This window comes from Choloepus didactylus, chromosome 2 (genome assembly GCF_015220235.1).
Source record: "Choloepus didactylus isolate mChoDid1 chromosome 2, mChoDid1.pri, whole genome shotgun sequence".
Lineage (NCBI taxonomy): Eukaryota > Metazoa > Chordata > Mammalia > Pilosa > Megalonychidae > Choloepus > Choloepus didactylus.
In genome coordinates, this window is record NC_051308.1 from 164073751 (window position 1) to 164099775 (window position 26025).

Sequence of the window (26025 nt, forward strand, 5' to 3'; positions counted from 1 at the left end):
TAATAAGTATTCAATGAAGCTGGTCAATAAATTTAATGTTTATGTCCATTCCTACATTCAAATTTAAAAAAATATATTATAAATGTATTCTATATACATAATGTATTCTAAATATATATATTTTCTATATATAGAATGTATTCTGATAAAATCTATATATATTATATTAGGTATTGGGCATCCTATATATTATATATCTAATTCAGATTTTGTCCTGTATCTATGGTCTTCACAAGATTTAAATGGATGCATATTTCTTAGCAAATTGGTGACTATTTATTTGTGAAACTTATAGATGGCAGATATTTAGGTCTCTTTATAATCCTACATAAAGTCATGTAATTGAGGGAAAAAAAAAAACAAAAGAGAGGATAAAGAATTATTAATTACAAAATCTCAGGAGTGAACACTGAATTCCAAATACCCAAGTAATTATTAATAAAAGAATGGTAACAGAGAGTATAAATATTGCTTAATATTTATTAAGAATACAGCAGTTTAGAGTAAAGTTTAAAAAATAAGCTGGAACATTCTAATGAGAGGATTTCTGCTTTATTCTTTTTCTTTCCTCCCTTCCTCTTTCTGTTTTTTTCTATTGCTTTTTTTTGGTAAGATTGCTTTCGCCAACTTGCATAAGACTTGATTCTATTCACATCCCATTTATTACTTATTATTTGCTTCTTTTGACTTGTAGAAATAATTTTAAAATTATAGAACTTTTAAGACATGTAATGTAAGTATGCCAAAATATGCTGGAAAAAAGGTATGATGCAATTTACATACATTTATAAAGCTGTCCTTATTTATGTCATAAAACTATTTTATATAAGTCAATTTGAGGACAAAGCTAGCATTGAATCTCTTTTTATCCATTGGGATATATGTAATTTTCATGTCACATATATGAATATACATGGCCAATTCCATAACTAGATTGGAGACAGATGAGCTACATATTTTCTGCATGCATACATTTCCTACAAACTGTTTTCTCCCTCTCAGGAGGTTTGCAGTCCTTGCCAAATGATTGCATCAAAGAGTTGCCATAACATAATGTACATTCCAGCTGTTTCTCACACTTCAGTTTCCTTTCCCATCCATTCCCTAGTTGCTTTTATTGCCCCAGTTGACCTGAAACCCTCTTTCTGTTCACATAAAAATTATTACTATGGGAAAAATCAAATGTATATTTCATGAAACAATGAAAAGTGTTTCTCAAGTCAGGATTTTTAAAACTATGTGAAGCATATCATTTATATATTCCATTCTTCCTGGAAGATACATGAACCCACTTAGAATATGGTTTGTTCCTTTTATTTTTGTTCAAAGTTTTCTTGAATGTGTTTCTTACAAGGAGGCACATTCTATTTTTGACAGATTCCTTCTTACTTTTCCTAATGTGCGTGCCATACCCCTAGGGATGGACTGTAAATTCAACAAGGGCATAAAAAATTTTGGTTCCTATTTCGCAAAATATTCTGGTTCCATAGGTGCCAGGTATAGAGGATCACCAATTTCCATACATTATGCTCACTGAGGCTGATCCAGACCTAGATAAAAAAAGTCTCTTGTTGGACATTCCTGCATAGTCTAGTAGCAGCTGAGGGGCTCTGAGAAACAGAAACAATGTTTAAACTTGATATGACTGTGGTAGAGGAAGATCTGATAGAATACAATAGAATTTTGCAAGGCCTTAATTTGCTTTAATAAAATATATGAAACCTAAAAAACATTCTGAAAGAATTAATATTTACTATAACAGTTAGGAAAGGCAAGGGGATGTTCTTCATTTAAATTAAGATATATCTTGAAGATAGACTATATACAAGGAGTGGTTTTGAGTAGTGAAACAAATGCACAATAATCCGCTCTTAACTTTCATTCCACAGATGTATATACAGACCCAGAAATTTAACTGAAAATTCAAGTTATGAATTTATATGAATATATGAAGGTTTTCATGTGAACCGTGAGGTGTCTTAGATTTCCAAGGCTGGTGTAACAAAGCCCCACAGTTTAGTTGGCTTGAGCAACATAAATGTGTTGTCTCATGGTTCTGATACTGGGAGTCTGAAGCCAAGATGTTGTCAGGGCCATGTTTCCTCTAAAGTGGGAGAATCCTTATTCCATGCCTCTTCCCTGGCTTCTGGTGGGTGGCCAGCAATCTCTGGCGTTCCTTAGTTTGTGTAACTCAATCTCTGATTCCATCAGGTGACCATCTTACTGTCTCTGTCCTTCTGTCTGTTTCCAAATTTCCTCTCCTTATAAGGATACCAGTCATATTTATTATAAGGCCCATCCTAATCCGGCTTGGCCTCAACTTAACTAATGACATCTTCAAAGATCCTATTTACAAATAAGTTCCCATTCACAGGACCAGAGATTAGGACCTGTCTTTCTGGAGGATGCAATTCAGTACCTAACATGAAATAATTAGTGTTATAGGCTGAGGCCGTCAGGGAAGGTGCAAGTCGGGGCACTGGTTTTCTATTCCAAATGACCCTTGGAGAATAAAAAGTTGGATTCTTAATGGAATTATACATTGGTCTGTACCTTAATAATTGTTGTCATCAGATATACTTTTAATAAATGTTTTAACAAATTGATAAGTGGCCAACAACAAAAATACAAAAAAGCTTCATGATAGCTAAAGGATCACTAACAATTTTTAGCATGTCAGATTTTTTAAATGGATTTCCAAGGACTTACAACAGATTTTCAGCTGTCTATATTAGGTTTTTAATAAATTGGGCAAACTGAACAAAATATAACAAAGTTATTTCCAGTAGTTATGTTGATGGAATGTAGAACTAAGTGGGCTCTGTTCCTTCAATAGAATATGATACATTGTTTGAGGGTTGAATGTTAGAAAATACCATATATAATCACTCTTGCCCTTCTTTGGAATTTTAATGAAGATTTTTAATAAATGATTATAAGTCAAAAGGAATTTGGAAGTGAACTGATCAATGTGATTGACCAATGTATTTGGCATTCATTCTCTATGAATATCCTGCAGAGGCAATTAAATTGGCAACAGTTACAAAAATAAAACTATAATTTTTAAAACACTCTAAAAGCGTGCATTTTTTTTTTCTAGTAGCAGTAATGACTTCAGTATAAGACACTTCCTGGGGATTACAGGCTCATAGGCCTTTATTGGGCTCAGCTTTTGCAAAATCCTCAGCTTTTCCCAAGAAATCATTATTCCCCTGAAATTGTCCTCCATGTTCATTATTTTTGCTTAATTAAAGTTTCTACATTGGGAGAAAAATCACAAAAAGTAAGGATGTAATTATATTACAATAAATTGCACTTTTTAGCGTTAAATATAGAGTTAATTTTGTACTTCATGTTATTTTTTCCTTGATGTTGATGAATGATTTGCAATGGAAATTCCTTTCCTAATAATTTCAAAACATAGGAAAGGAAACTAATATCTCTTTGAAAATGATATCATGGTATTTAAAGGGGAAAAAAGATTATGCCTACTGCCTCTTAAAAGTAACAGGAAAATTCTGCTTGGCATTTTACAGTAGTCAGATATCTTATTTAAGGCATCTAAACTCTATTTATCCTGAAAAAATTATGATGTCCCCATCCCATATAGAAAAATTACTAACATATAAAATACATGTGCAAATATCCAACAAAATTCTGATTTTTACCAAGATGACTACTTGATCCTTTTACATGTATACAATATAAATACTAATTTAAAAAATATATAATATATTTTATACTATATAATATATTATTTATTATATAAACATATATAATAAAATTCCTTTAAGAATTCATTTTTTGATGTTTTGGTGCCTGTTTTTGGCATATGCTCTTAACAAGTATTTAGCCAGCCTACAAAGTAGGCTTCCTACACAAAGAAGTTCAGCATAATCATGAGCAACCCAGAGAGAAAAGTCTAAGTAATATTTTTTTCCCATTAAGGAACAATTTCTCAGCTATGAATCTAGTAGGTGTGATTTTCTTGCCATCAGCCAGTTTATAAGTATTAAGAGATACTGGAGCATAGTGGGTATGACCTCAGGCTCTGGAGCCAAATGACATGCATTTAAAGCTTTGTTTCTTAATTTACTAGCTGCATGACCTTGAATAAATTGACTTAATGTCTCTGTTCCTCATTCGGTTTCCTCATTTGAAAAATAGAGATAGTACCATACCTACCTTACAGAGTTGTTACATGGTTAAATGAGTAAGTCCTTGAAAGGGCTTAGAAAAGGGACTGGCACATAGAAAGCACTAAAAGATGCTAGTTATTTTTATTACAACATTCAAACATATATTCTGCAAACTCAAAAGTTTTCTCTGCATCACAACTGCTACTAACTCTTTAGTGAGTTCAAATGGTGTAATACTGGACAGCTGGAGCAATCACCCAAACTTTGGAGAAACTTTCTCCACGACCCAGAGATAAAGTCTTAATTAGCAGTTGATCTTATTTCTGTAATGATGGGTATAGCAGACAGAGGTTGTTACAGCCACTGAATCACTGGTAAAAATGCATACTTGAGACATGATGCAGGTTTGGTCACTGTGGTTGCTGCTGCCACCTTATCTTCTACTGTCGCTGCTCCTTATCTCCCTTGGTTATAAAATACAGAGAAAGCAACTTTTGAGCCCAAGGCCAGACAGAGGCAAGCTTCTCCCAAGGTTTTTGTTGTTAGGTCCATAGCCACAAGTGTTGCAGCTGCAAATATTGCAGCTAACCCCTGGCTTTCCAACCTAAGGAAAAAGCTGCAGGTGGGCCTGCTCCTGTTCCGTGGTGTGGAGTGATTTGCTACATGGGGACACGGGCTCAGGCACAACAGAAACTTTCATCGAATGGCCATTTTATGACTTAAACAGCACAAAATGTCCAAAAGAGCAGGCCTTGCTGGGAGGCCAAATTGTTCAGGTCAAGGTCAGTGGATGGCAGCTGCTAGCAACACTTTGTGTAGGAGGGGAGGGGCAAAACTGTGCTGCCAAGGATGGGGTCCTTATATAACCCAGAGGGAGGGGGCCCTGCCACTGGGATTTTGTTCCAGCCCCAATAAGGTGCTTGTTTCTGGTTTCGGGGTTCAAGGCATGTTCAGGACCTTTCATTAGACCAGGCAGGAATGGAAACAGACTGAAACTATAAAAAAGAAACAATAGAAAACAAGGTGAAGATGGTGGTGGAGGTCAGGGAGTGTGGGTGCAGGGTGAAGGTGAGAGCTGGGAGTTGGTCTGTGAGCTGAGCTTGTGTCTGGGATTTCCCCAGCACAGGGCTTCACCAGACTCCTGGCCTTTAGGCCTAGTGATTACTGCTCTTTCCTTGAAAGCACCTGGGAGGAAGTAAAATGACTCTTCTCCTATAGAAGTTTTATTTTATCTTAAAAGAGTTGTGCTTATATTCTCACTTTTATCATTCTGAATGTGATATGAGGGGAAATAACTGGAAAACCTTTTGTTAACTTCCATTTTTTCACTGAAATTTGGTTCCCCAAAATTAACTTTATAAAATGCATAAAGCCTTTGATTACACTCAGAAAGATGATTTTCATTCAATGTTTTGCATAAAATAATGTTTCAGATTGACAAAATATTACTCTTATTAATTTCTTTAGATAATAATTATTGGCTTATTTGAAAAAAAGGTAGGTGTTTGATGTTTCACCCCTGCTGTTTCTTGTTATGTTGTAAAAAATAAAATGCATCATTCACATTCTAACTTAATTTATTATTATATTCTTCCTTTATGTACACTCCGTTGATTCTTCTTACAAGCTACTACCACTCTCAGAGACTGGAGCATGACACTGATAACCAGTTGTATGCATTTATATAAAGCTTCTGCTTTACAAAGTCCTTCCACGTACACTTTCTTAGAGTTTCATAACACTCATGAAGTGGGTATAATACAGAGTATTATCTAATTTTAAGGCTGAGGAAACTGAGGTACAAGAGATTAAGTGACTTGCCAAAGATCAATGAGCTGTGAAATGAATGATAGGATTTGGAATCCAAATCATTTACCATTCCACTATGGACCCCAGGGTAGAGTGACCTAATTGAACAGGTATGGTCTTTAAAATTAAAAATACTTGAGTTTGAAATCTGATTGTCTCAGTTACTAGTTATGTTTCTTAGATTGGCCAATTGCCTTGGGTTGCCCTGGTCTTGGAGGTAGACTGTCCAGATAGTTAAATAGAGATGCAGTTTAATAAAACAGGAAAGAAAACAATGGAGGGTTACAAGTAATTGGTGAGAAAAAAATTAGCAATTTGGGGCTTGAATATATTCTCTCCACTTGCATATCTCCAAATGTGCCTGCTGTTCAAATAAAAGTAACTTTTGGGATGAACAGTATGATATTACAATTCTGTAAAGAGAAAAATGGACAAGTTTTGGCAATTCCAAATAGTTTAACCTTAATACAGCTTCTTGAACATGTTGTGCTCTCTCAAGCCTTCAGGATGTTTTGATTTTCTTTTGTTTAGGCTTCTATAGCTTTTAAAAAATTAACTGATTTTTTTCTGAGTAGGATATAAACACATATTTTAGAAGAATTTCAAAGATTCAGATTACTTTACAAGAAAAAAACATTAAGCCCCTCTCTCATCCCTGTTCCCTAGTCATCCACTTCTCTTCTCTTGAAGTAATTATTGACAGAAGATGCAATTCTTTCCAAAGAAGTTCTATTCATTTGTAAGCATATATATATACATATAATGTATTTTTTTCTATATTTTTTCTCAAATGTTTGCCTAAGGTATGCATTTTGCCCCTTGATCAAAAAATGCAAAAGATCAGATATTCAGTTCCCACAGACTGCATGCAGTGGGTGAAGGGAATCCCTCCTCCCCCCCAAAAAAAGAGAGTGAGAAAGAAAAGAAAAAATCACATTGTTCTCTAAAGAAAAGAGAAGAGATACTGGGCAGGAAAAAACAACATATATTGACTCACTAGCTAAAGGTTCCAGTCTGATATAGTAATCCCAAATCTGTGCCTCAGACCCTCTTTAAAATCAACTATTCTTAAAATGCTGCGTATGTAGCAAACTGCCAATGTAAGATCTCTGAGTATAGGAACTCAAAATATTGTCATCCCTGAATCCACAGCATTAAGCATATTTAATGTTTGACAAACAGAAGTCATCAATACATTTTGAGGGCATAAATGAATATTCCCTCATGAATACTTTGAGGACATAAATGAATATATGAAAATATTCATTTAGCCACTTACTGAAATTTTTCTCTAGCATTTCAGTAAGACCCACTTAACATTGCCATAATATTACCATCCAGTGTTTATCGTTTCTAAGCAGATGTTTCTCATTTGTAACATACCTGTTTTGAAGCTCTTCTTGCTTCTCAAAATCTTGATAAACAATCTAAGTTAAATGTAATTGAGATAAAAGACTACAGTGTTTTTTTTTTTTTTTTAAATATATGCTACTGGTGGTAAATTTTGCATCCTTAAGCACGTCCTATTTTCAGAGATTTCTTGTTAGCATAGTGGAAATAGAGAGTGAAGCATGAAGGCTGCATGGCCACTTGGTTAAGTCTCTGTCCAATAAATGCTGTTTATCCAATTGAAAGAGAGTCCAAAGTGCAGTCCACAGCATACATGGAGTCCTTTCGTAGTAAACATGGGTACGTGGCTGTTGCAGAGGCTGCCAACCAATTCTTACTGTATAATCAATCACTAGTGCAGACCTAAGGATCACTGAAGTGTGAAAGGGCAGAGAAGAACTGAAAAATTTAGGAGGGGAAGAAAGGGCATGTCTAGGCTCTTTCGTGGTTTTGTTTCTTTTCACAGGACAGGAATATGCAATTATCCCAGGACTGCACACTCAAAAGGATCATAACATTTGCATTCAATTAAAAACAGTACACAGAGCAACGAGTCAAATGGGCATGAAGATTTCAGCTAACTGATGGGCAGCCTAGTCACCACCTTAATACCAAGCTCGCTCTTCTTCATTCCAAAAAGGCCGAATCCTGGGCTTCAATATTGGGAACTGGCTGTTAGAAAAAGGAAACTGAAAGTGAGGACTAAAAGAGGACTTGATTGGGGGGCTAGCTATAAAAAAATAAAAATACAGGAAACGAAATAAAAGAAAATCAGTGTTAGGTTCGGAGCCGTTCAAGAATTCATACAATGCAGCAAGTCAAAGTTTAAGTATAAAGTTTAAGATTTATTAGAAGAAGAAAGCAGGTGGGAGCCAGCAGAAAAGAAGAAAAAGATAATGGCTCCCGCTCTCTGAGAGCAGCATTCTTTAACGAAAAAAGGAACCCACGTAGGGTAGGGTGTCTGCTGTGATGTTCTGTGCCTCGATTGGGTGAGTGCCTATCTAGTTTTGGGCTGACTGGTTGGTAGAATTCTGAGACAATATTCTTTTTAGGAAAGCAGCTGCATTATCTAACTGGGGAGAGCAGGCCTTTTTGGTTGGTTGTTTTTACAGGTATATCTGACCTTGCCTTACCCACCTTGGAGATGCTGCTGCGACTGAGGCAGCCATGACTAGCTTTGAACAGCTTCATTCTTCAGTTTATGGGGCACCTGTTTTCTGTGAGATAAGCTGCGGGGCCCCCGGGTTCAAAACTCTTTCTACATGTTAGTTTCTTCTTCTGGGATCTAAGACAAAGTTCACCAAGTACCTCTACACCTGAAAATTATAAATATAGTTCAAATTGTTATGAAGCTCAAAATTCATATTTATAAACTTCAGATTGTTACTAGGATTAAAAGAGGCTTGGTCAACTGAAAAAAATTATTACATATATTGTGCATTTAAATGGTTTGGGTTGAATTATATACAATTTAGACTCAAGTTATCTTAGAATAGAAAAGTCTTCCTGCTCAAACTTTATTACCTACAGCTTGTGTTTAAATGAACATGGAATATCTAAATGATACAAAATTAATCAGTTCAAAGCTTTTTTTCCCCTTCTAAACAGCTCCCTAAGAATTGCAATCATGTCTGTTCCATTTAAGACTAAATCTCATTGCATAGTGTGGTCCCTTTCACTTGGTAAGGTTAAGAGAAATATTTGTTGAATGATAGCGGGTTATAGTTATAAGTAAGAAAATCTCAATCTGTTGGTCAAAACCTAAACAATCAAACTGAGCCTAAAAGGACTCTTGGAATAACTTCTGAGTCAACGTTTCTAGCTGTTTCAAACCTAACCACTGTGAATCAGTAGTAGCAGAAACCAAAATGACCTATTTCATGAAGTGAAAAGAAAAATTCTAACTACAAATCAGACTGTGTGCCAAATGGCAGCCCAATGTTTATGTGTGTATCTCTGTTATTTACAGAGTTTCTTTTTCCATTCCTATTTAATTTGCCCTGCACAGAACTGGGCACCCTAAAAATACAGACTACTATTTGTTGAATGAAAATGACAACTGCATAAGGCCTAACGGTAACTATTTCTGCAAACTGCAATTTGCCTACTCTATATTGTCAATGAGGCATCTGGTTCCTACTCTGTCACTTTCCCCCTAGGGCTTTAAAATGAAAGCCATAGAGGAAAAAGTTGGACATTAAATATGCTGCTAGAACAAGAAGTACACTGTGTAGGTTCAGAAACATATTTCTGCAATTTCATAAATGGCCTGTAATTCAATAATAACCATCAAAACTTTGTTAGTTTCATTTCAGTTAGACTATAAATGAGTTTGTTCCCTACTAAATCACGCATATCCATATTTTCCACCATTCTAGTTGGTAGTTATGAGCATAATGATGATGGCTTTCTCTACAACAATTATATTAGACAAGTTCAAACCATCCCTGTAACTAATTAATATTTTTTAATACAAGACAAATTATTTCCTTTCAAATAGATTTCTATTCTTAAAATATTGCTTTGTGTTATTTTGTTTTTTTACCCCTAAGATTAGTAAATCTATTATTTATAGGTTCATTATTGCAAGAGAATTGTCAGTACCTAGTTCCTACGTGATTCTCCCTGCCTCACACACGTACACACGATTATGATAATTTGATATAGTCATTGATAATATTTTGAGAGGCAAGTCTGGGGGAAATGTTTACAGTTATAAAATGCTTTATTGACTTAAAAGCTAAAAAATATAAATAAACCTTAATGTTGAGTTTAATGTAACATTTAATGTTTGTGTCCATTCTTTGTTTGACTTTAAACTTGTTTGCCTAAATAATAATTCACCTTCAGGGCTGTGCAGTTTGATTACTAGTACATAGAAAATTATTTCCAATGGTAAAATTGTTCTCTTTTTTAAAAGCAAGACTAACAGATGTTTCTTTGGCATCATTGTCTAATTATAAATTATATTTTTAAACAACAAGATAATTTAGATATAAATGCTCTTATGTGTTTGGTTTTTTGGTCAGCGTATCCAATGACTATACACACACACACACACACACACACACAAAATGAAAATGTATTTTAAATAAACCCCCAAACCCTTAAACAATAAATAGGAACTTACTTTGACATGTAATTTATCAAGCTGTGAAACTTATGCTACTATAAACTAAACAAAACAAAAATAAAGGAAAGATAAAAATAAATTAATAGCATGACTGCAATCTTGGAGAAATTCCTTTGAACACAGTATGAATTTGGGTGTTTTTGTTGTTTTTAAGAATTATAAAGCTGATCTATACATATTAGACTTTTTTATTTAAATATTTTTTAGTCAGTAATTGGAAATAGTACATTTCCACTAAATGTAGAGAAAATCAGATTTTGACCATGTATTCATTTTGATAGGTGTTTTACAAATACTAGTATTGCCCATAAACCTTTAAAATAAATCCTTAATACTTCAGAGTTCTGAGGCTGGATTGGCATTGGATTTGAAACGGAAGGAAATTTAGCTAACAATTTTGAGAGGATTATTTTTCTACAGCATATATTAATGTTTGCCACACTAACTTTTTTCCTTGATGGCGTTTATCCCTCTCTGCTGCATAGTCTGCCTTTTGGTTAGATATAACCACAGATAGAAAAACATATCTCCATTTAAATGAGTTTTTTATGCAAACCAACAATGATAGAATATTCAAAGTTGGATCTTGTCACTGCAGTGTGAGATAAAGGTGGAGTTTCAGCCTTTGGTGTGTATAGTTTTTGTTGTTTTTTTTTAAATTCTAGCTCTAGCTTTAATATAAAATTGTGGCCATTTCTTCATGAATTTCCTCATTTCTCCAAATAATAGTGAAAATGGAAAGCTATTATTCATGATAAATTGTCAATTGGATATCATCAGCTCTAGGGAATTGGCTCTTTACTTCTCTACAATTCAATCCTTTCCTCCTTCAAGTAAGGCTCAAATATTTTGTATGCCGGATGCCTTTTGCTAAATATATTAGTAAATATCATTCTAATTATTGAAGCTCGTGAGATGTCTAAAAGTCCCCTCATACTCATTTACATGTTTCAGAGAGTCTCCTAAATTCGAGAGTGTAATAGCCTATAATATTACTTAGAACCATTATGATCTACTGCACAAGTGTTTTGGAAAGGCTACATTTCTGATCTTCCATACGTCAGGATCAGTCCAGCTAATACCTATATTACAAAAATAAGATCACTACAATCCAAAGCCACTTTTAATTTGATAAAATAACACTCCTGGTTGTACAGATTTCATATTCGGGTTTGATTTGTATTACATACTGAAGCTCTTCAGTACTGTCTTCTGTTACGGCCTCTTTGTATGCAATTCTCTATATGATGCACAGCTGCTTGGAGAAGCTTAAAGATGACCCACTGGTACAGTGCCCCAAGCAAATGTTAGGAACCCTCCTCTCTCCCAAGAATTGTGAAACTCATTCTTCCTCAAATGCCTTAAATGGTTAAAAAAAACAGACTACCAAAAACAAAACAAAAACAATTCCCATACTTTGTAATTGTATATGGATGTGCATGCCATGTGAATGAGTTGATATTTGTTAAATGTTTCCTCTGTTTAAGTATATCTGTACCTTGTATGTATACATCCCTGTGTATGGATACATACTTGTTATTTACTGAGAATAAACAAAAGTCAATCACCTACATTTCTTGGTCCTATAGTTCTGAGAATTCCTGTTTTTACAAATTAATCTAACTAAGCATCAGGCATTGTGTCATGGTGTCTGGCACTACGTAATTCCTTATTTAATAAAAGACGAGAGCATTTACAGTAAAATATTCACAAATTGTCAGCACATCTGTTATTCCAGCCCTTCAGGCCATATTCATTTAAACCTCCTGTTTTCCAGACATTTTTCTATTTTCAAATATATACTGTACTTTGGTATGGCACATACCCAATCATGCTGCCTTTTATAACCTGGCTACACCTGCTTCTGCAGGTGTAGAAACTCAAACAGGGAACTTTCTGGATGGAGGAAAAGGGCTACCTTGAATTCATTTCTAGCCAGTCATTTATTCAAAGTAACCCAAAAGGCAGCTTTTGGGAATTTCTCAGGATATCAGAAGGATTTTTCTCTTTCATATCAGCATGGCTTTACATGGGATGAGAATCTCTCAAGTAAAATATTTTTCAAATGAGATAGCTATATCTAGAAGATCAGACATTTTAAAACAATTCTTTTATAATTTCAAATACAGTATTATGCATACACGCTAAAAGAATGCTGAAAAATTGTATTTTTTGGATAGCCAAATTTGAGGTTGATGTGAACATTTTTTGTTACTCGTTTGGTTTACAACATTTTTTCTCAGAAAAACAGTGTGATTTTGCCTCTCAGAAGTGTTTGGGCATTATTGTTAGCTTCAGTTTTACTACAGTAAAAACCTGATGCTTTGTTTGAGTCAATGCAGGACTAAAGAACCAATATGTTGGCTAATAATTCTTCACCTCTCCGTTTACATGATTAGATGTTTAGATGATTATAACTTGGTTTGCTGCATTTAGTTTGGGGTTTAACAATATGAAAAATATTTCATAGGAGGGCAATTCGCGAAATGCTTGTAAGAAGCAGAAAGTCATCACTGATCTGTGAGTATTTGATGCAGTTATGAAAGAAGTCTACAAACTTAGCCCTTAAAATGTGTTTCTCTCATGTACCAAATATAAAAATTGGTAACTTTCACTTGTAAAAATAAATTATTTTAAACTTATTTTTTTAGTAATTTTTCATTTTATTTTATACTTTTTAAACTTTGTCCTATGTGAATTTACATGTGTTTTTTGCATGTAAATGGCTTTTACAATGCCATGTTATTTTATTTTGTATTTCATCTATTTATCTATTTTTGCTGAGGGTTTACAGTCAGCAGTAACATGCCTATTGCTGTAGGACTGTTTTTAACTGACCTCCACTTAATCAGCTGGCCTAATTATCAGATGTATTTCTCTCCTCATGAAAAGTATACCCTGTGGCCACTAGGGTGCTTGTAGGAAGCCTTTGCACTTCTACTTCCACCAGTTAGTTCCATGCTTTCCAGGTGTCAGAGCACTGTTTTACATAATTTTTAATTTTCTATTGTAATTAGGTGAAAGTATTAATTATTGCCTGAACTTAAAGGTGTAAAAATGGTTGTGTTTTTCTTTATTCTGGCTCATGAAAACTTTGATTGCTTTGAAATGACACCAAAAATCACTTAACTTTCCCAAGGTTTTGGGAAATTGAATTTAGAGGGGCACAATAAAACGGTAAAATATATAGTGGTGAGAAGGGTCAATGGGGAATACACAGAGAGAGAGTTGTGCTGTCCCCTAGGAAAGCCACTAGACAAATGTGCCTTTTCACTTTCAAACTCAAATTAATTAGAATAAAATAAAATTAAGAATTCAATTCCTCAGTTGCACTAGTCACATTCAAGGGTTCAATAGTCACATATGCCTAGTGGCTATCAAATTGGACAGTACAGATATAGAACATTTCCATCATTGCAGAAGATTCTGTTGGCCAGTCACAGATTCTGCATTCAGATAATATAGTAATTGTCTTTTTCCTTGCTCCACATTAAATACACCAAAATGGAAGACTGTAGATGAATAAAATCTGTGTCTTACATAGGATAATGATTCAAAACTCTAATTAAAAGATTGGCAAGATGTACATGTGTATGTTTTGAAGTTTAAGGAATGTTAAATGTATTTTTATGATTCCCTATTTTAACACTATTTTCACATTAATTTACTGATTACAATCCTGCTTCTATTAGATAAAGCAGTTTTACTCTTATGTATAGGATAATGATACATGGGATATTTACTCCAGAGAGGATTGTGATTGTACCATAGCTTTGTCACCAATGCCCTGTGGAAATTTAGAAAAGTCATTTGACCTCTCTAAACTTTTCTTTCTTCATCTATAAAAGGCAGGTGTCACTAGAAATTAGTGTAACATGCTTGTATCTTGGATTTAATAAGGATTAAATGAGTTAATGGTGGTAAAATGCTTATATCTGTGCCTGGCACAAAGGAAGAAATTAATAATTGTTAAAATAGCAAATTACAGCATTACATTTTTATGAGACAATTTACAATTTGAAAAATGTCTTCATGTGTATAATCTTATTTTATTCTCAATTATTTTCTTATTGTAAATAGAAAAGGGGCCTCAGAGAGTTCTAGTGAATAGTGAAGTTTAGATGTTTGATAGTTCATTTCTATTGACTCCAAAATGTTCATCCTTCCTATGAAACACTTTCTTCATGAACTACTCAGAACAGCATTCTTGCTACTAAATTATTTTCATCTGAAGGAATTCTTGTTGTCTGTTGCTCATTTGCAGATTTTACCAATAATAGAAACTGGCAAAATATCCTCATCTGAGACACTGAAGCCTAGTAGAGCTGTTTCACTTGGTGTGTCTAGTCAAAAGAGTAACTCATGTGTTTTGAAGAAAAAAAGGTAACAAAATCATTTATCCTCCAAGTATTCATCAATGAGTTCATGCTAACCTATTTCATATCAGTAGAAAACAAAGAGAGATTCTATCCATACTTTTTGATCTTCACTTAAAATTACATGGTAAATCTAATATAAGGTTTTCCATACAAATTACCCCCCAGGTTCTTGCTTTATTTTTTTTTTTTTAAGGGCAATCACTTCTTGAAATTCAGTAAATTAAATCATTCTTGGGTATTACAATGCAAGATAAAGGCAAACTTTAAGAGGTTAAAATATGAATGCTGATTTCCTATCAAATACTGAAAGAAAATAAATTATTTAAACCCTAATGCACAGTTTACACTAGTTCTCTGCCTTGAAGAAAGCTATAGAAAAGTGATCAAAGGGCTAAGATATGATAAAAACTACAATACTAACAAAAATATATTAAATAAAGTAAGAGATGTGTGTGGCATTTTAGGGAGTTTAAAGAGCATAGAGTTTGCATAACATTCCACATTAGACTCAGCTTCATGGAAGAAGTAGCCTTTAATATGGATATAAAGAAGAAATAAAATAGCAACCAGCATGAATAAGAAAAAAAAAGATACCTTTTGGGTGAGCTATATTGTCTTTTAATGTCTCTACAACATTTCAGACATTTTCTACACTTTCCCTGTATCTCTGAGGCTAGAAGGTGATAAACTGCTTTTCTTAGATTCCCTTACCCACATAGCTCTGGTGAAGGTTCTGCCAATAGGAAACACTCACATCAAATTAAACTAGAAGTCATAAGGTATATATGTTTTTGTCCTCCGATGCCAGTGACTGCAGGTAGACAAGCTCAGTTGTCTGAGTCTCATGGGTAGGCAGACTCATGAAGTCACAACTGCAAACAACATGGGTTCCTCTAGTGGCACTGATATTTTCCTACACATCCGTATCTGAGTAATGCCACTTTACCTTTTTTGTTCCTTCCACCAATTTTGTATCCTAATTTTCGTTCAGCTTGAATTACCTAAGCAAGTTTCTGTTTTGCTGACTGAACCCTTAATTATAGAGTTAGGGAAAAGCAAATGAAAAGTTAAGTATGTAGGAAAGTTAGGATAAGGTTTTAGAAAAGAATCTATTCTAGTTTTATTGGCAATTGGAATAGAAATGAACTTTAGAACTTCTTAGTAGAGGCTTTGATGTCCAACTGACAAATCTGCAATTCAGTATGCTTCTGTTCTGTATCTTTGGCCATTCCTTTTAGAGGAATTTCTTTACCTACTCACTTAAGCCTCATCTTTTTTTTTATGTTTGAAAAAATGACAACTCATCAAATCCACAGTTAACTTACAAAAATTCAAAGAAAAATGTTCAGGAAAAAGTAGAAGACATCATTTAATTAATACTTTTGATTAGGCTCAGTGAATATATGATGAAGTAATGTACAAAATGGACTTGTCAAGGTATCCTAAAAAAGACATTGAGTCCCAGAGAAGTAAAGTGAATAAGTGTTTATTGTAAACAAAAATACTAACAATATAAAATCAAATTACCTGACGATATACAATATGGTGTGTGGATTAGCAGGGGAAAGAACCAATATAAATGGAAGACTTCTGTAAATCTTGTCTTTGTGGGAGAAAGTTGTGGGCACTCATAGCATTTGATGTTTGAAAAATAAATGTTTAAGTAAGTGTCTTATGTATTTAAGAACATACAACATAAAAATTTGAAATAGAAGTTACAGCTTTCAAACTACTAGAAAGAAAATTCTGTACAAAGAACATTCAACAAATCCAACAAAAATTAGTAAAGAAAAAAACAGCAATGGCAAGTGGAAAACACCAAACAGGTTTTGGTTGGATAAAACTAAATGAGTATTAATTTAAAATGTTAATGGTTTAAAGACAAAACTGCTAAGATTAGATTAAAGAAAAAAAAAAAAAAAGAATAAAACAGAAAACTCCAAAACCAAATTTAAGCAAAATGTCCTAAGTACTATCATATTAGTTAGGGTTCTCTAGGGAAACAGAATCAGCAAGAGATATTTAAAATGTAAGATTTATAAAAGTGTCTCACACAACTGTGGGTATGCATGAGTCCAAATTCTGTAGAACAGGCAGCAAACTGGCAACTCCAATGAAGATGTTCAATGAACTCCTCAGGCAATGAACTGGCAACTTTGATGAACTCCTCAGGAAATGCTTGGCTGCTCAGCCAAAGAAGTAGTGAAGGTCCTCTATATGTCTCGATTAAAAGTCTTCAACTGGTCAGAATAAATTCAGCTGACTGCATTCTCTCATTCTGGAAGACAAGCACTTTGTTGATGTAATCAGCCACAGCTGCAGCCAATTGACTGATGATTCAATAAACCAGCCTTCTGGTTTATTAACCAGCCACAAATGTCCTTGCAGTAATGGTTAGGCCAGTACTTGCTTGACCAGACACCTGGGTACCATCACCTGGCCAAGTGGACACATGAGCCTAACCATCACAGTCCACCCCTTGTCAACTTGGCAGTTATACACATCACCTTAAACCATACTTTGTCTCTAGTAGAGAACAATAGCAGACATATATTTTGCCTAACAATATTCCACTGTCCTGCATACAACCAGAAACACACTAAATCTCTCCAGAATAGGGTGCAAGTCCTTGGGTGACATTAACTCTTAAATTGATTTCCTTTAACTTAAATACTGCAAAATGAACAATGAAGCTTATGTCATATGATAAGGGAATAAGACAGAGAAGAAAGCAAAGGTAGTTGCTTTATAGAGAAATACAAATATACTCATAACAAAACAAGTAAGAAATATTCATATCATCATAGTCCTCATTTCTATTACTGGTCATGTGGCCATAGTTCATATTTATCACGACCTTCTTCCACTACCCATTCCATGTTCCCTTTACCCTTATCAAGCACTTCAGCTAGCCATGGTTATTTGCCTGGTGGGGTGACCCAAACCTTCATTCCTGAAGTTTCTTGGCTATTGGTAGTCCTGCCAGGATTGGGTTGTTGCAGTTTTCCATTGACCTTAATCACAGGGCATGGTAGTACTAAGAGACACCCTAGGGGATCTCCTGTATTGCAGGAAAACTCTTCTTTACCTCCATTGTGTAGTTGCAGTGCTGTTTCCCCCTGATAGTCAGGATCAATCACCCTAGCCAGTACAGTAATCCCCTTCCTTTCCTATTGATTCAGAGGCATAAGAAGACCAAAATGGCCAGGTGGCAGTCTTAACTTCCAGTTCCATGGGATTATTGTTGTGTTTCCTGGTGAAAGCACTCCTCCTTTTGGAACAAAGACTTATAGACCAGCAGAGCTTAAGCTTGCAGGGACAGGAAGCAAACATTTACCTAGTGGGTCACTGGGAGTGATAGTGAGTGGTGCCACTCCTGTTTCCACCCCTTGATTCCTGGACCCATGAATCCTGGCTATGGGAGAAACAGCACCATCGAGTGGACACTGACTCAGAGCATACACAGCCTCCTGGAGGACACTGCTCCAGCCCTGAAAGGTATGGCCACCTAGTTGGCAATGTAGTTGAGACTTCAACAGGCCATTCCACTGTTCTATCAACAAAACTGCCTCTGGATGATGGGGAACATGGTAAGACCACAGAATTCCATGAGCATGTGCCCATTCCCTCACTTCATTTGCTGTGAAGTGGGTTTCTTGGTCAGAAGCAATGTTGTGTGGAATACCATGACAGCGGATAAGGTATTCTGTAGGTCCACGGATGGCAGTTTTGGCAGAAGCATTTTGTGCAGAGAAGGCAAACCCATATCCAGAGTATGTGTCTATTTCAGTAAGAACAAATAGCTGCTTCTTCCATGATGGAAGTGCTCCAATGTAATCAATCTGTCACCAGGTAGCAGGCTGATCACCTCGGGGAATGGTGCCATATTGGGGACTGTCAGCTCTGCTGCTGGCAGATTGGGCATTCAGCAGTGGCTGAGGCCAGATCAGCCTTGGTGAGTGAAAGTCCATATTGCTGAGCCCATGCATAACCTCCATCCCTACCACCATGACCACTTTGTTCATAAGCCCATTGGGCAATGACAGGAGAGTCTGGGGAAAGAAGCTGATTAGTATCCACCAAATGGGTCATTTTATCCACTTGGTTATTAAAATCTTCTTCTGCTGAAGTCACCCTCTGGTGAGCATTCACATGGCATACAAATATCTTCATGTTTTTTTGCCCACTCAGAAAGGTCTATCCACATACCTCTTCCCCAGAATTCTTTGTCACCAATCTTCCAATGATGTTCCTTCCAAGTCCCTGGCCATCCAGCCAAACAATTAGTAACAGCCCATGGATCAGTATACAAACACAGCTCTGGCCAGTTCTCCTTCCAAGCAAAGTGAGCAACCAGGTGCAGTGCTTGAAGTTCTGCCCACTGGAAGGATTTCCCCTCAGCACTGTCCTTCAGGGACATCCCAGAAAGGGGCTGCAGTGCTGCAGCTGTCCACCTTCCAGTGGTGCCTGCATATCATGCAGAACCATCTGTAAACCAGGCCCTAGTTTTCCCTTCCTCAGTCAACTGATTGTAAGGAACTCCCCAAGATGCCATAGCTGTGGGCTGGGAAAGAGAAGGTAAGGTGGTGGGAGTGGGGGCCATGGGCATTTGGGCCACTTCCTCATGTAACTTACTTGTGCCTTCAGGACCCACTCAAGCTCTATCTTGTATATACCATTTCCATTTTATGATGGAGTGCTGCTGTGCACGCCCAAATTTATGGCTTGGTGGGTCAGACAACACCCAGCTCATGATAGGTAACTCAGGTTCCATGGTAACTTCGTGGCCCATAGCTAAACGTTCTGTGCCTACTAAGGCCTGGTAGCAAGCCAACAGCTGTTTTTCAAATGGAGAGTAGTTATCTGCAGAGGATGGTAAAGCTTTATTCCAAAATCCTCAAGGCCTGCATTGTGATTATCCTATAGGAACCTGCCAAAGTCTCCAAACAGCATCTCTATTTCCTAGGGGACCCCACTTTTGATACCAAGTTGTATTAGTTAGGGTTCTTTAAGGAAACAGAATCAGCAAGAGATATCTATAAATATAAGATTTAGAAAAGTGTCTCATGCAACTGTGGGGATGCATGAGTCCAAATTCCACACAACAGGCAGCAAACTGGCAACTCCAATGAAGATGTTCAATGAACACCTCAGGCAGCAAACTGGCAACTCCGATGAACGTGTTTGACGAACTCCTCAGGCAACAAACTGGCAACTTAGATGAACTAGTCAGAAAACACTTCAGCTGAAGAAGAAGTGACAGTCCTTTATCTCTCTCAGTTAAGTATCTTCAACTGATTGGATTAAGTCCAGCTGATTGAATTCTCTCATTGTAGAAGACATGCCTTTCATTGATGTAATCAGTCACAGCTGCAGTCAATAGACTGATGATTCAATAAGCCAGCCTTCTGGTTTATTAACCAGCCACAAAAGTCCTTGTAGTAATGGTTAGGCCAGTGCTTCCTTGACCAGACACCTGGGTACCATCACCTGGCCAAGTTGACACTTGAACCTAACCATCAGGACAATAAAGAGAGAAAATTCTTATAAACAGAACTGACAAAATACCAAAATGATACAATGGTTTAAAAAAAGATCATATACCTAAAAAGATATTCTAAAAATTCCTTTGAATTTCCAAAAGAAATAAGCTTATAAAATTTTTAACACAAGTTCCACATTTAAATTACTAGGTAGATACGCAGAAGTTCAAAACAAATGAGATTTCACCCTTTTTAAAAGCATCGATAGAACAGTGATAGACTGACTAACCATTTATTGGTACATGCAACTAACAAAGACCCATTCATTTGAGAAATATTCACTAAGTATGTTCTATGTGCCACACACTGTTCATAAAATGAATAAAAAAATAAAGAAATGGGTAAAAAAACTTTCCACAGTGTTCTATATCTTTAGAGATAACTTTTTTTTTCGGTACACTATTTTCTTCTTGATGACTTTAGAATCTGAACCATGAAAAATATGTTACTTCATTGAACTATTCCATTAAAGATTTTGGCAAAAATGTTAACGTTTTTCTCAGTGTTTGCTGGTGAGGGTAACTGCTTATGGGAATGGACAAAAAACTCTTTTGGAGACTATTTGAAAATATATTGTCTTAGTTAAAATTTACACATACAATTCCTATTCTTGATATTTACCCTAGAAATATATTCAGAAATATGCAAATATAATTATTTATAAGAATGATCATTCTCCCACCGTTCACAATAATGAAACATTGGAAGCAGTATTAATGCCTCTGAATAGAGGAACGTTTAACCAAATTAATGGTATATTCATATCATGTCATATTGTGCAGCATTTAAGAATGAAGGACTAAAATGGAAAGGTCTTCAAAACATAGAGAGGTAGTTCACTTCATATGGCTTGCCAAAGCATAGAAAAGTAGTTTATTTCACATGGTTTATTTCTATTTAAGTAATGTACACATATGTTTCTATAGACACATATGAATATATGTTAATGCATGGAAAGTGTCATAGTAAATAAACACCAAACTAGTAGTTACATCAGGAAGGGATCTGGTTCATAGCATAAGGAAAGTGTGGAGAAGAGGGAAAGGAGGATTTAAGCTTATTTAAATATTTGAATTTTTAAAAAGGAGAATTAGTCCTATCTTAATGAGGCATTCAAAAATTAGTAATTTGGGACAGTTTAGAAGGAAATAGAACACTGAGCTGTCAAAGTATGGTTTCAAAAGTTTAAAACATGATTCTCATAAAAATACAGAATGAATACATGTCAAATATTTGATTGAATTCGTTAAGTAATGAAACAACCTGTAAGATGATAAAACTGGTTTCAATAGACTCTGAGAACTGAAGTTTATATAACCATCAGAAAAGGTATACATTTTAAATATGGATGTTAAAATATGGTTGTTAAGCTGATATAAAATTAATATTCTTAAGGGTATTAAAGCCATAACTTTGTGATTATATTTTCTACTGGATAGAAGTCTACAATTAACAAGCAATTTCACAGTATCTGGATTCTAATCAACTAGACAAATATCAAAACCAAGCAGACGTACATTCTCCTGGAAAATTAAATAATCTTGGATATGCTTATGAAACAATGCTTATAAAGTATGGCACTAAAAGTAAATGCAACCCCCTCTTTTTTACCTTTTTCCAAGGTTGGTATATATTTTTTTCTAAACAGGTAAATAAAAACAGTAAAAGAATAGAAGACTTCTTGTTGTTAAGAATAGTGGTTGACACAGACATTTTTTAATCATACATTAGGGAAATGTGATTCTCTTTCATTTTAAAAAAATCCTAATAGAACTATCTAAATATAAATGATGGAGATGTAAAAATATGAGAAATATGAATTGCAGAAATAATTAAATTATTTGCAGTTGGGATGCTCTGACACTAAGGAATATTCATTCAAAGTTTAAAAGGGTAAGATATAGAAAAAGATAAAAGTTTGCAGATGAGACCAGGAGAGAGATTCTCATTTGCTACACATAGCTGTGTATTCCTAGTGAATAGGGATTGTTGTTATTATTGAATCTAAACTGTATATTATTTTGTGTTTGTATACTTTCATAATGAAACTAATAATATAAGAAATTCCTGTGGGCCATTCCATACTCTGCATGTATGTGTATGAATTTTTAACAAAATTTCCTGCTCTATTCATAATGTTAAACACTTCTCTAGTTATAGATAAGATTAAATGAACTCTAATTTGTCATCATAATCAAGATTCAGGTGATCTTTATGTCTAATAAGAAGAATGATGAATCAACAAAACTTCTTCTATTCTCAGTCTATCAGATATCATTCAAATATAGGAAAAAAACCTGTTCAAAACAAAGTTTTTCCATAGTGTATATGAACATATATTTTCAAATATTATTTAGGTTTAAGTCAGGATTTGTCCACTAAGGTACTTACTTGTACCTTTCTAATAAAGTCATTTTCACTTAATTACTTGAAGAGATTTTGTGTAATAGAATATAATACAACTATTGTTGATTGATCCTATAGACAGATAAAAAAAATTCTGGAGGTCCCTCATAATAAAAAAATATGTGTTTTACATTTTGTGATCTTAGTTGAACTTTCTGGTGTCTTTATCTTGCCTATTGGAAAAACAGCAAGGAAAGCTACAGAAATGAATTAAATGAAAATGAAGTGTCAAATGCTAGCTTAAAACTAATGAATCACAGAATAAAAGATGCCTCCTATGAAAGTTACTTGGGGAGCTTAGAACTTAATGTTATAAGGATTACTTAAAAATATTAAAAGTGATTCTTTTTGACTATTATTGGAAGACAAAGGTAAAAGGTCTTCTGAAATAAGGAAAATTGAAACTGTATTCCTTCCAAGGAATCTAGGGCACACATTTATATTACTTTACATAAAAAGCGGATTTTGATTTACATATATTTGCATATGCTCTTCAAGTATGTACAACTAATTAGTGCAACTAAAAACAATGTATTCAAGGTTCACACTTAATGTCATTCAAAGAACTGAGGTTAATTATGGTTTGCAAATTAGGAAATCTGATTCCATCAGGGTATTTCTCCAAAGCAGGCATCAGTTTCAAAGTGCCTTCCCTAAAAACAAAGGCTTCTAAACTGATGACTCTGTACAACAAATGTCTATTTTCCCAGTGTTAAAGTAAGAGCCCCCTATTTTTAGTATGCCTGTGCCTGATATTCTCATTGATTCCTTGTCTTCACAGAGTACATTATATCCTTCTGTCTGGTAGCTGAGGAGTATATCCACTGACCTGCCTTGGACTGATCAGGTCCGTGATAGGAAGCATTCAGTGCTTTAAAAATGGCATACAACCTTAAAAAGAGTCTTTAAAACTTGTCAGCTCTGCTTTTAAACCTTAGTGGCTTAAGCTGTTTATAAAGGAGGCTAAAATAAGAAATTTTTCTGTTTTAAGTAAGATAACCTATGAAGTTTTAAAAGGTGCAACATTTTGGGCATTATATTTTCCTTTCCTGAGTTATGAGGGAACTTTAATAAAAAAGTATCAATAATCTCAAATCCATTTAAACTTGCTTCCTGGGATGTATTGACTTATAGAGCCATGATCTACCTGTGATGGATCTTAGCTGATCAGGTCATTTGCTGATAAACATATTTCAGAGGATTTTCCTTTCCATTTTCTGTTGAAATATATAACCTATAAAGGTATGTCCTTGCAGAATATACTCTGACTCTGTACTTTTATAAAGAAAAGTCTATTTTCTGGAAATACAGCTCATCTTGCAGAATTATTTTTTTTCAATTTCAAAACCTGGGTGCTGTCAACTAAATAAAGTGTTAAATACTGAGATTAAAAAGTAGAACATTTAATCATGCAGTCGACATTTTGAGCTACTGGATGCCAGACTGTTGGGCATTGGAGGCCATCAACATGCTGTGTGGTTGGAGGGAAATGACTAAGTCCCATTCACCCAAAATCAAAGAGCCCATAAAGTGCTTGGGGACCAAACAAACAAACAAAATCTTTTAAGTATTGATTACACTTCTTTATTTCACAGGGACAAAGCCATATATATTATGGCTTCGGACAATGGGTGGCTTCCTACCTGTGATTTGATCCCATCAGGAAATCCAGTTAAGATGAGAAACAAGAAATAAAGGTTTAATGTCCTATGTCATGACTTTGTATCTAAACTACTGTTCTTCATTTACTAGAATTTCCAATATTATATTATAAAGATATGGGGGAGTGTGCCATTTTGGATATACTGTGTTCCCCCCAAAAGCCACATTCTTTGATGCAATCTTGTGGGGGCAGAATTATTAATCTTCCTGATTAGGGTGTGAGCTCTTGATTGAGTGTTTCCATGGAACTGTGACTCACCGAACTGTGGGTAATACCTTTGATTAGGTTATTTCCATGGAGTTGTTACCTCACCCATTCATTATGGGACTTAAGTCACTGGAGCTCTGTAAGAGCTCAGATGGAAAGAGCCCAGTGCTTTAGCTGAGAGAGATATTTTGGAGACTGCTGTTGAAAGCAGACTTTTGCTAGCCCAGAGTTTGCCTGGGAGAAACTAAGAGAACACTCCAGATGCTTAGCAAGAAATGTCCTGGGAGAAAGTCGTTTTGAAACTAGTACCCTGGACCAGACGCCAGCCATTTGCCTTCCCAGCTGATGGAGATTTTCTGGATGCCATCAGCCAATCTTTGTTGAAGGTACCTTCTTGTTGATGCCTTAGTTTGGACACTTTTATGGCCTTAGGACGGCAACTTGTAATCAAATAAACCCCCTTTGTAAAAGCCAATCCATTTCTGGTATTTTGCACAACACAGCATTAGCAAATCGGAATAGGGAGATTTTCATAAAAAGTAAAGCAATAAAAGTAAATGGAGAAGGAAAAAGGGGTAAGTACATCTCACTGTGTGGACTGGGACATATTTTAGGATTGCATGTCATTCCATACTCCAATTTCTTGAGATAAAATAGGCTTTGACCTCTCTGCCTTATTTGGAAAAAAAAAAGGTAATTAAATCTTTCTTTGGATTGCATTTCATCAAATCAACACACATGCTCATCAAATAGTCATTTAAATTGAACATTAAAAACCAAAACAAACAAAAACAGATACGTGATAGGAACTTTACTTTGCTAGAGGGTAGCTTTTTGTTTGTTTTGTTCTGTTTTGTTTTGTTTGACCTAGGATTAAAGCATATCATTTTATGATTTTTTTTATTATTTCCTTTCTTAGTCTATTGTTGACACCACAGCTAAAACATTGCATTTATCTCATTACCACCCCCTTCAAAAATTTTTAAAGGAGACTTTTTTTTACCCAATGCATCCAAAGTCCACAGTCCAGCATTAAAGGTCCACAATTCTTTGGAACTAGCTTAACTTTTGTTTTTGTTTTCTCTGCTCATTAATAGGACTCTAATCCATTGACTATTGCTAGTCTTTGTTTGTGACTTCACTTTAGTGTTTCCATAGTCTAAAAAGCCTTCAGTTCTTATCCTAGTTATCTAATTCTTAGTACTTTTAAGGAAAGCTCCCTTCCCATTTTTCTATAAAAGACTTCAATGACAACTTTATTTCATTTTCATCTTAACTCTCTCTCTCAAGACCCAGCTCCTATTCTACATCTTTAATAAATTCAAATAAGTAAATCTCTGACTATTCCTCTTAATGC

At 35.0% G+C, this 26025-nt stretch overlaps 2 long non-coding RNA genes across 2 annotated transcripts in view; one reads left to right on the forward strand and one right to left on the reverse strand.

Moving 5' to 3' along the window:
* The window catches only part of LOC119518781, a 161159-nt gene extending 153748 nt beyond the window's left edge, over positions 1–7411 (reverse strand). Inside the window, exon 1 of the long non-coding RNA XR_005213846.1 lies at positions 7332–7411. This is a non-coding gene — a long non-coding RNA (uncharacterized LOC119518781). The remainder of the gene's footprint in view (positions 1–7331) is intronic.
* The window catches only part of LOC119518778, a 54617-nt gene extending 30138 nt beyond the window's left edge, over positions 1–24479 (forward strand). The window contains exons 4-5 of the long non-coding RNA XR_005213844.1: positions 14735–14853; positions 24394–24479. This is a non-coding gene — a long non-coding RNA (uncharacterized LOC119518778). The remainder of the gene's footprint in view (positions 1–14734; positions 14854–24393) is intronic.
* The last annotated feature ends 1546 nt before the right edge of the window (positions 24480–26025 follow it).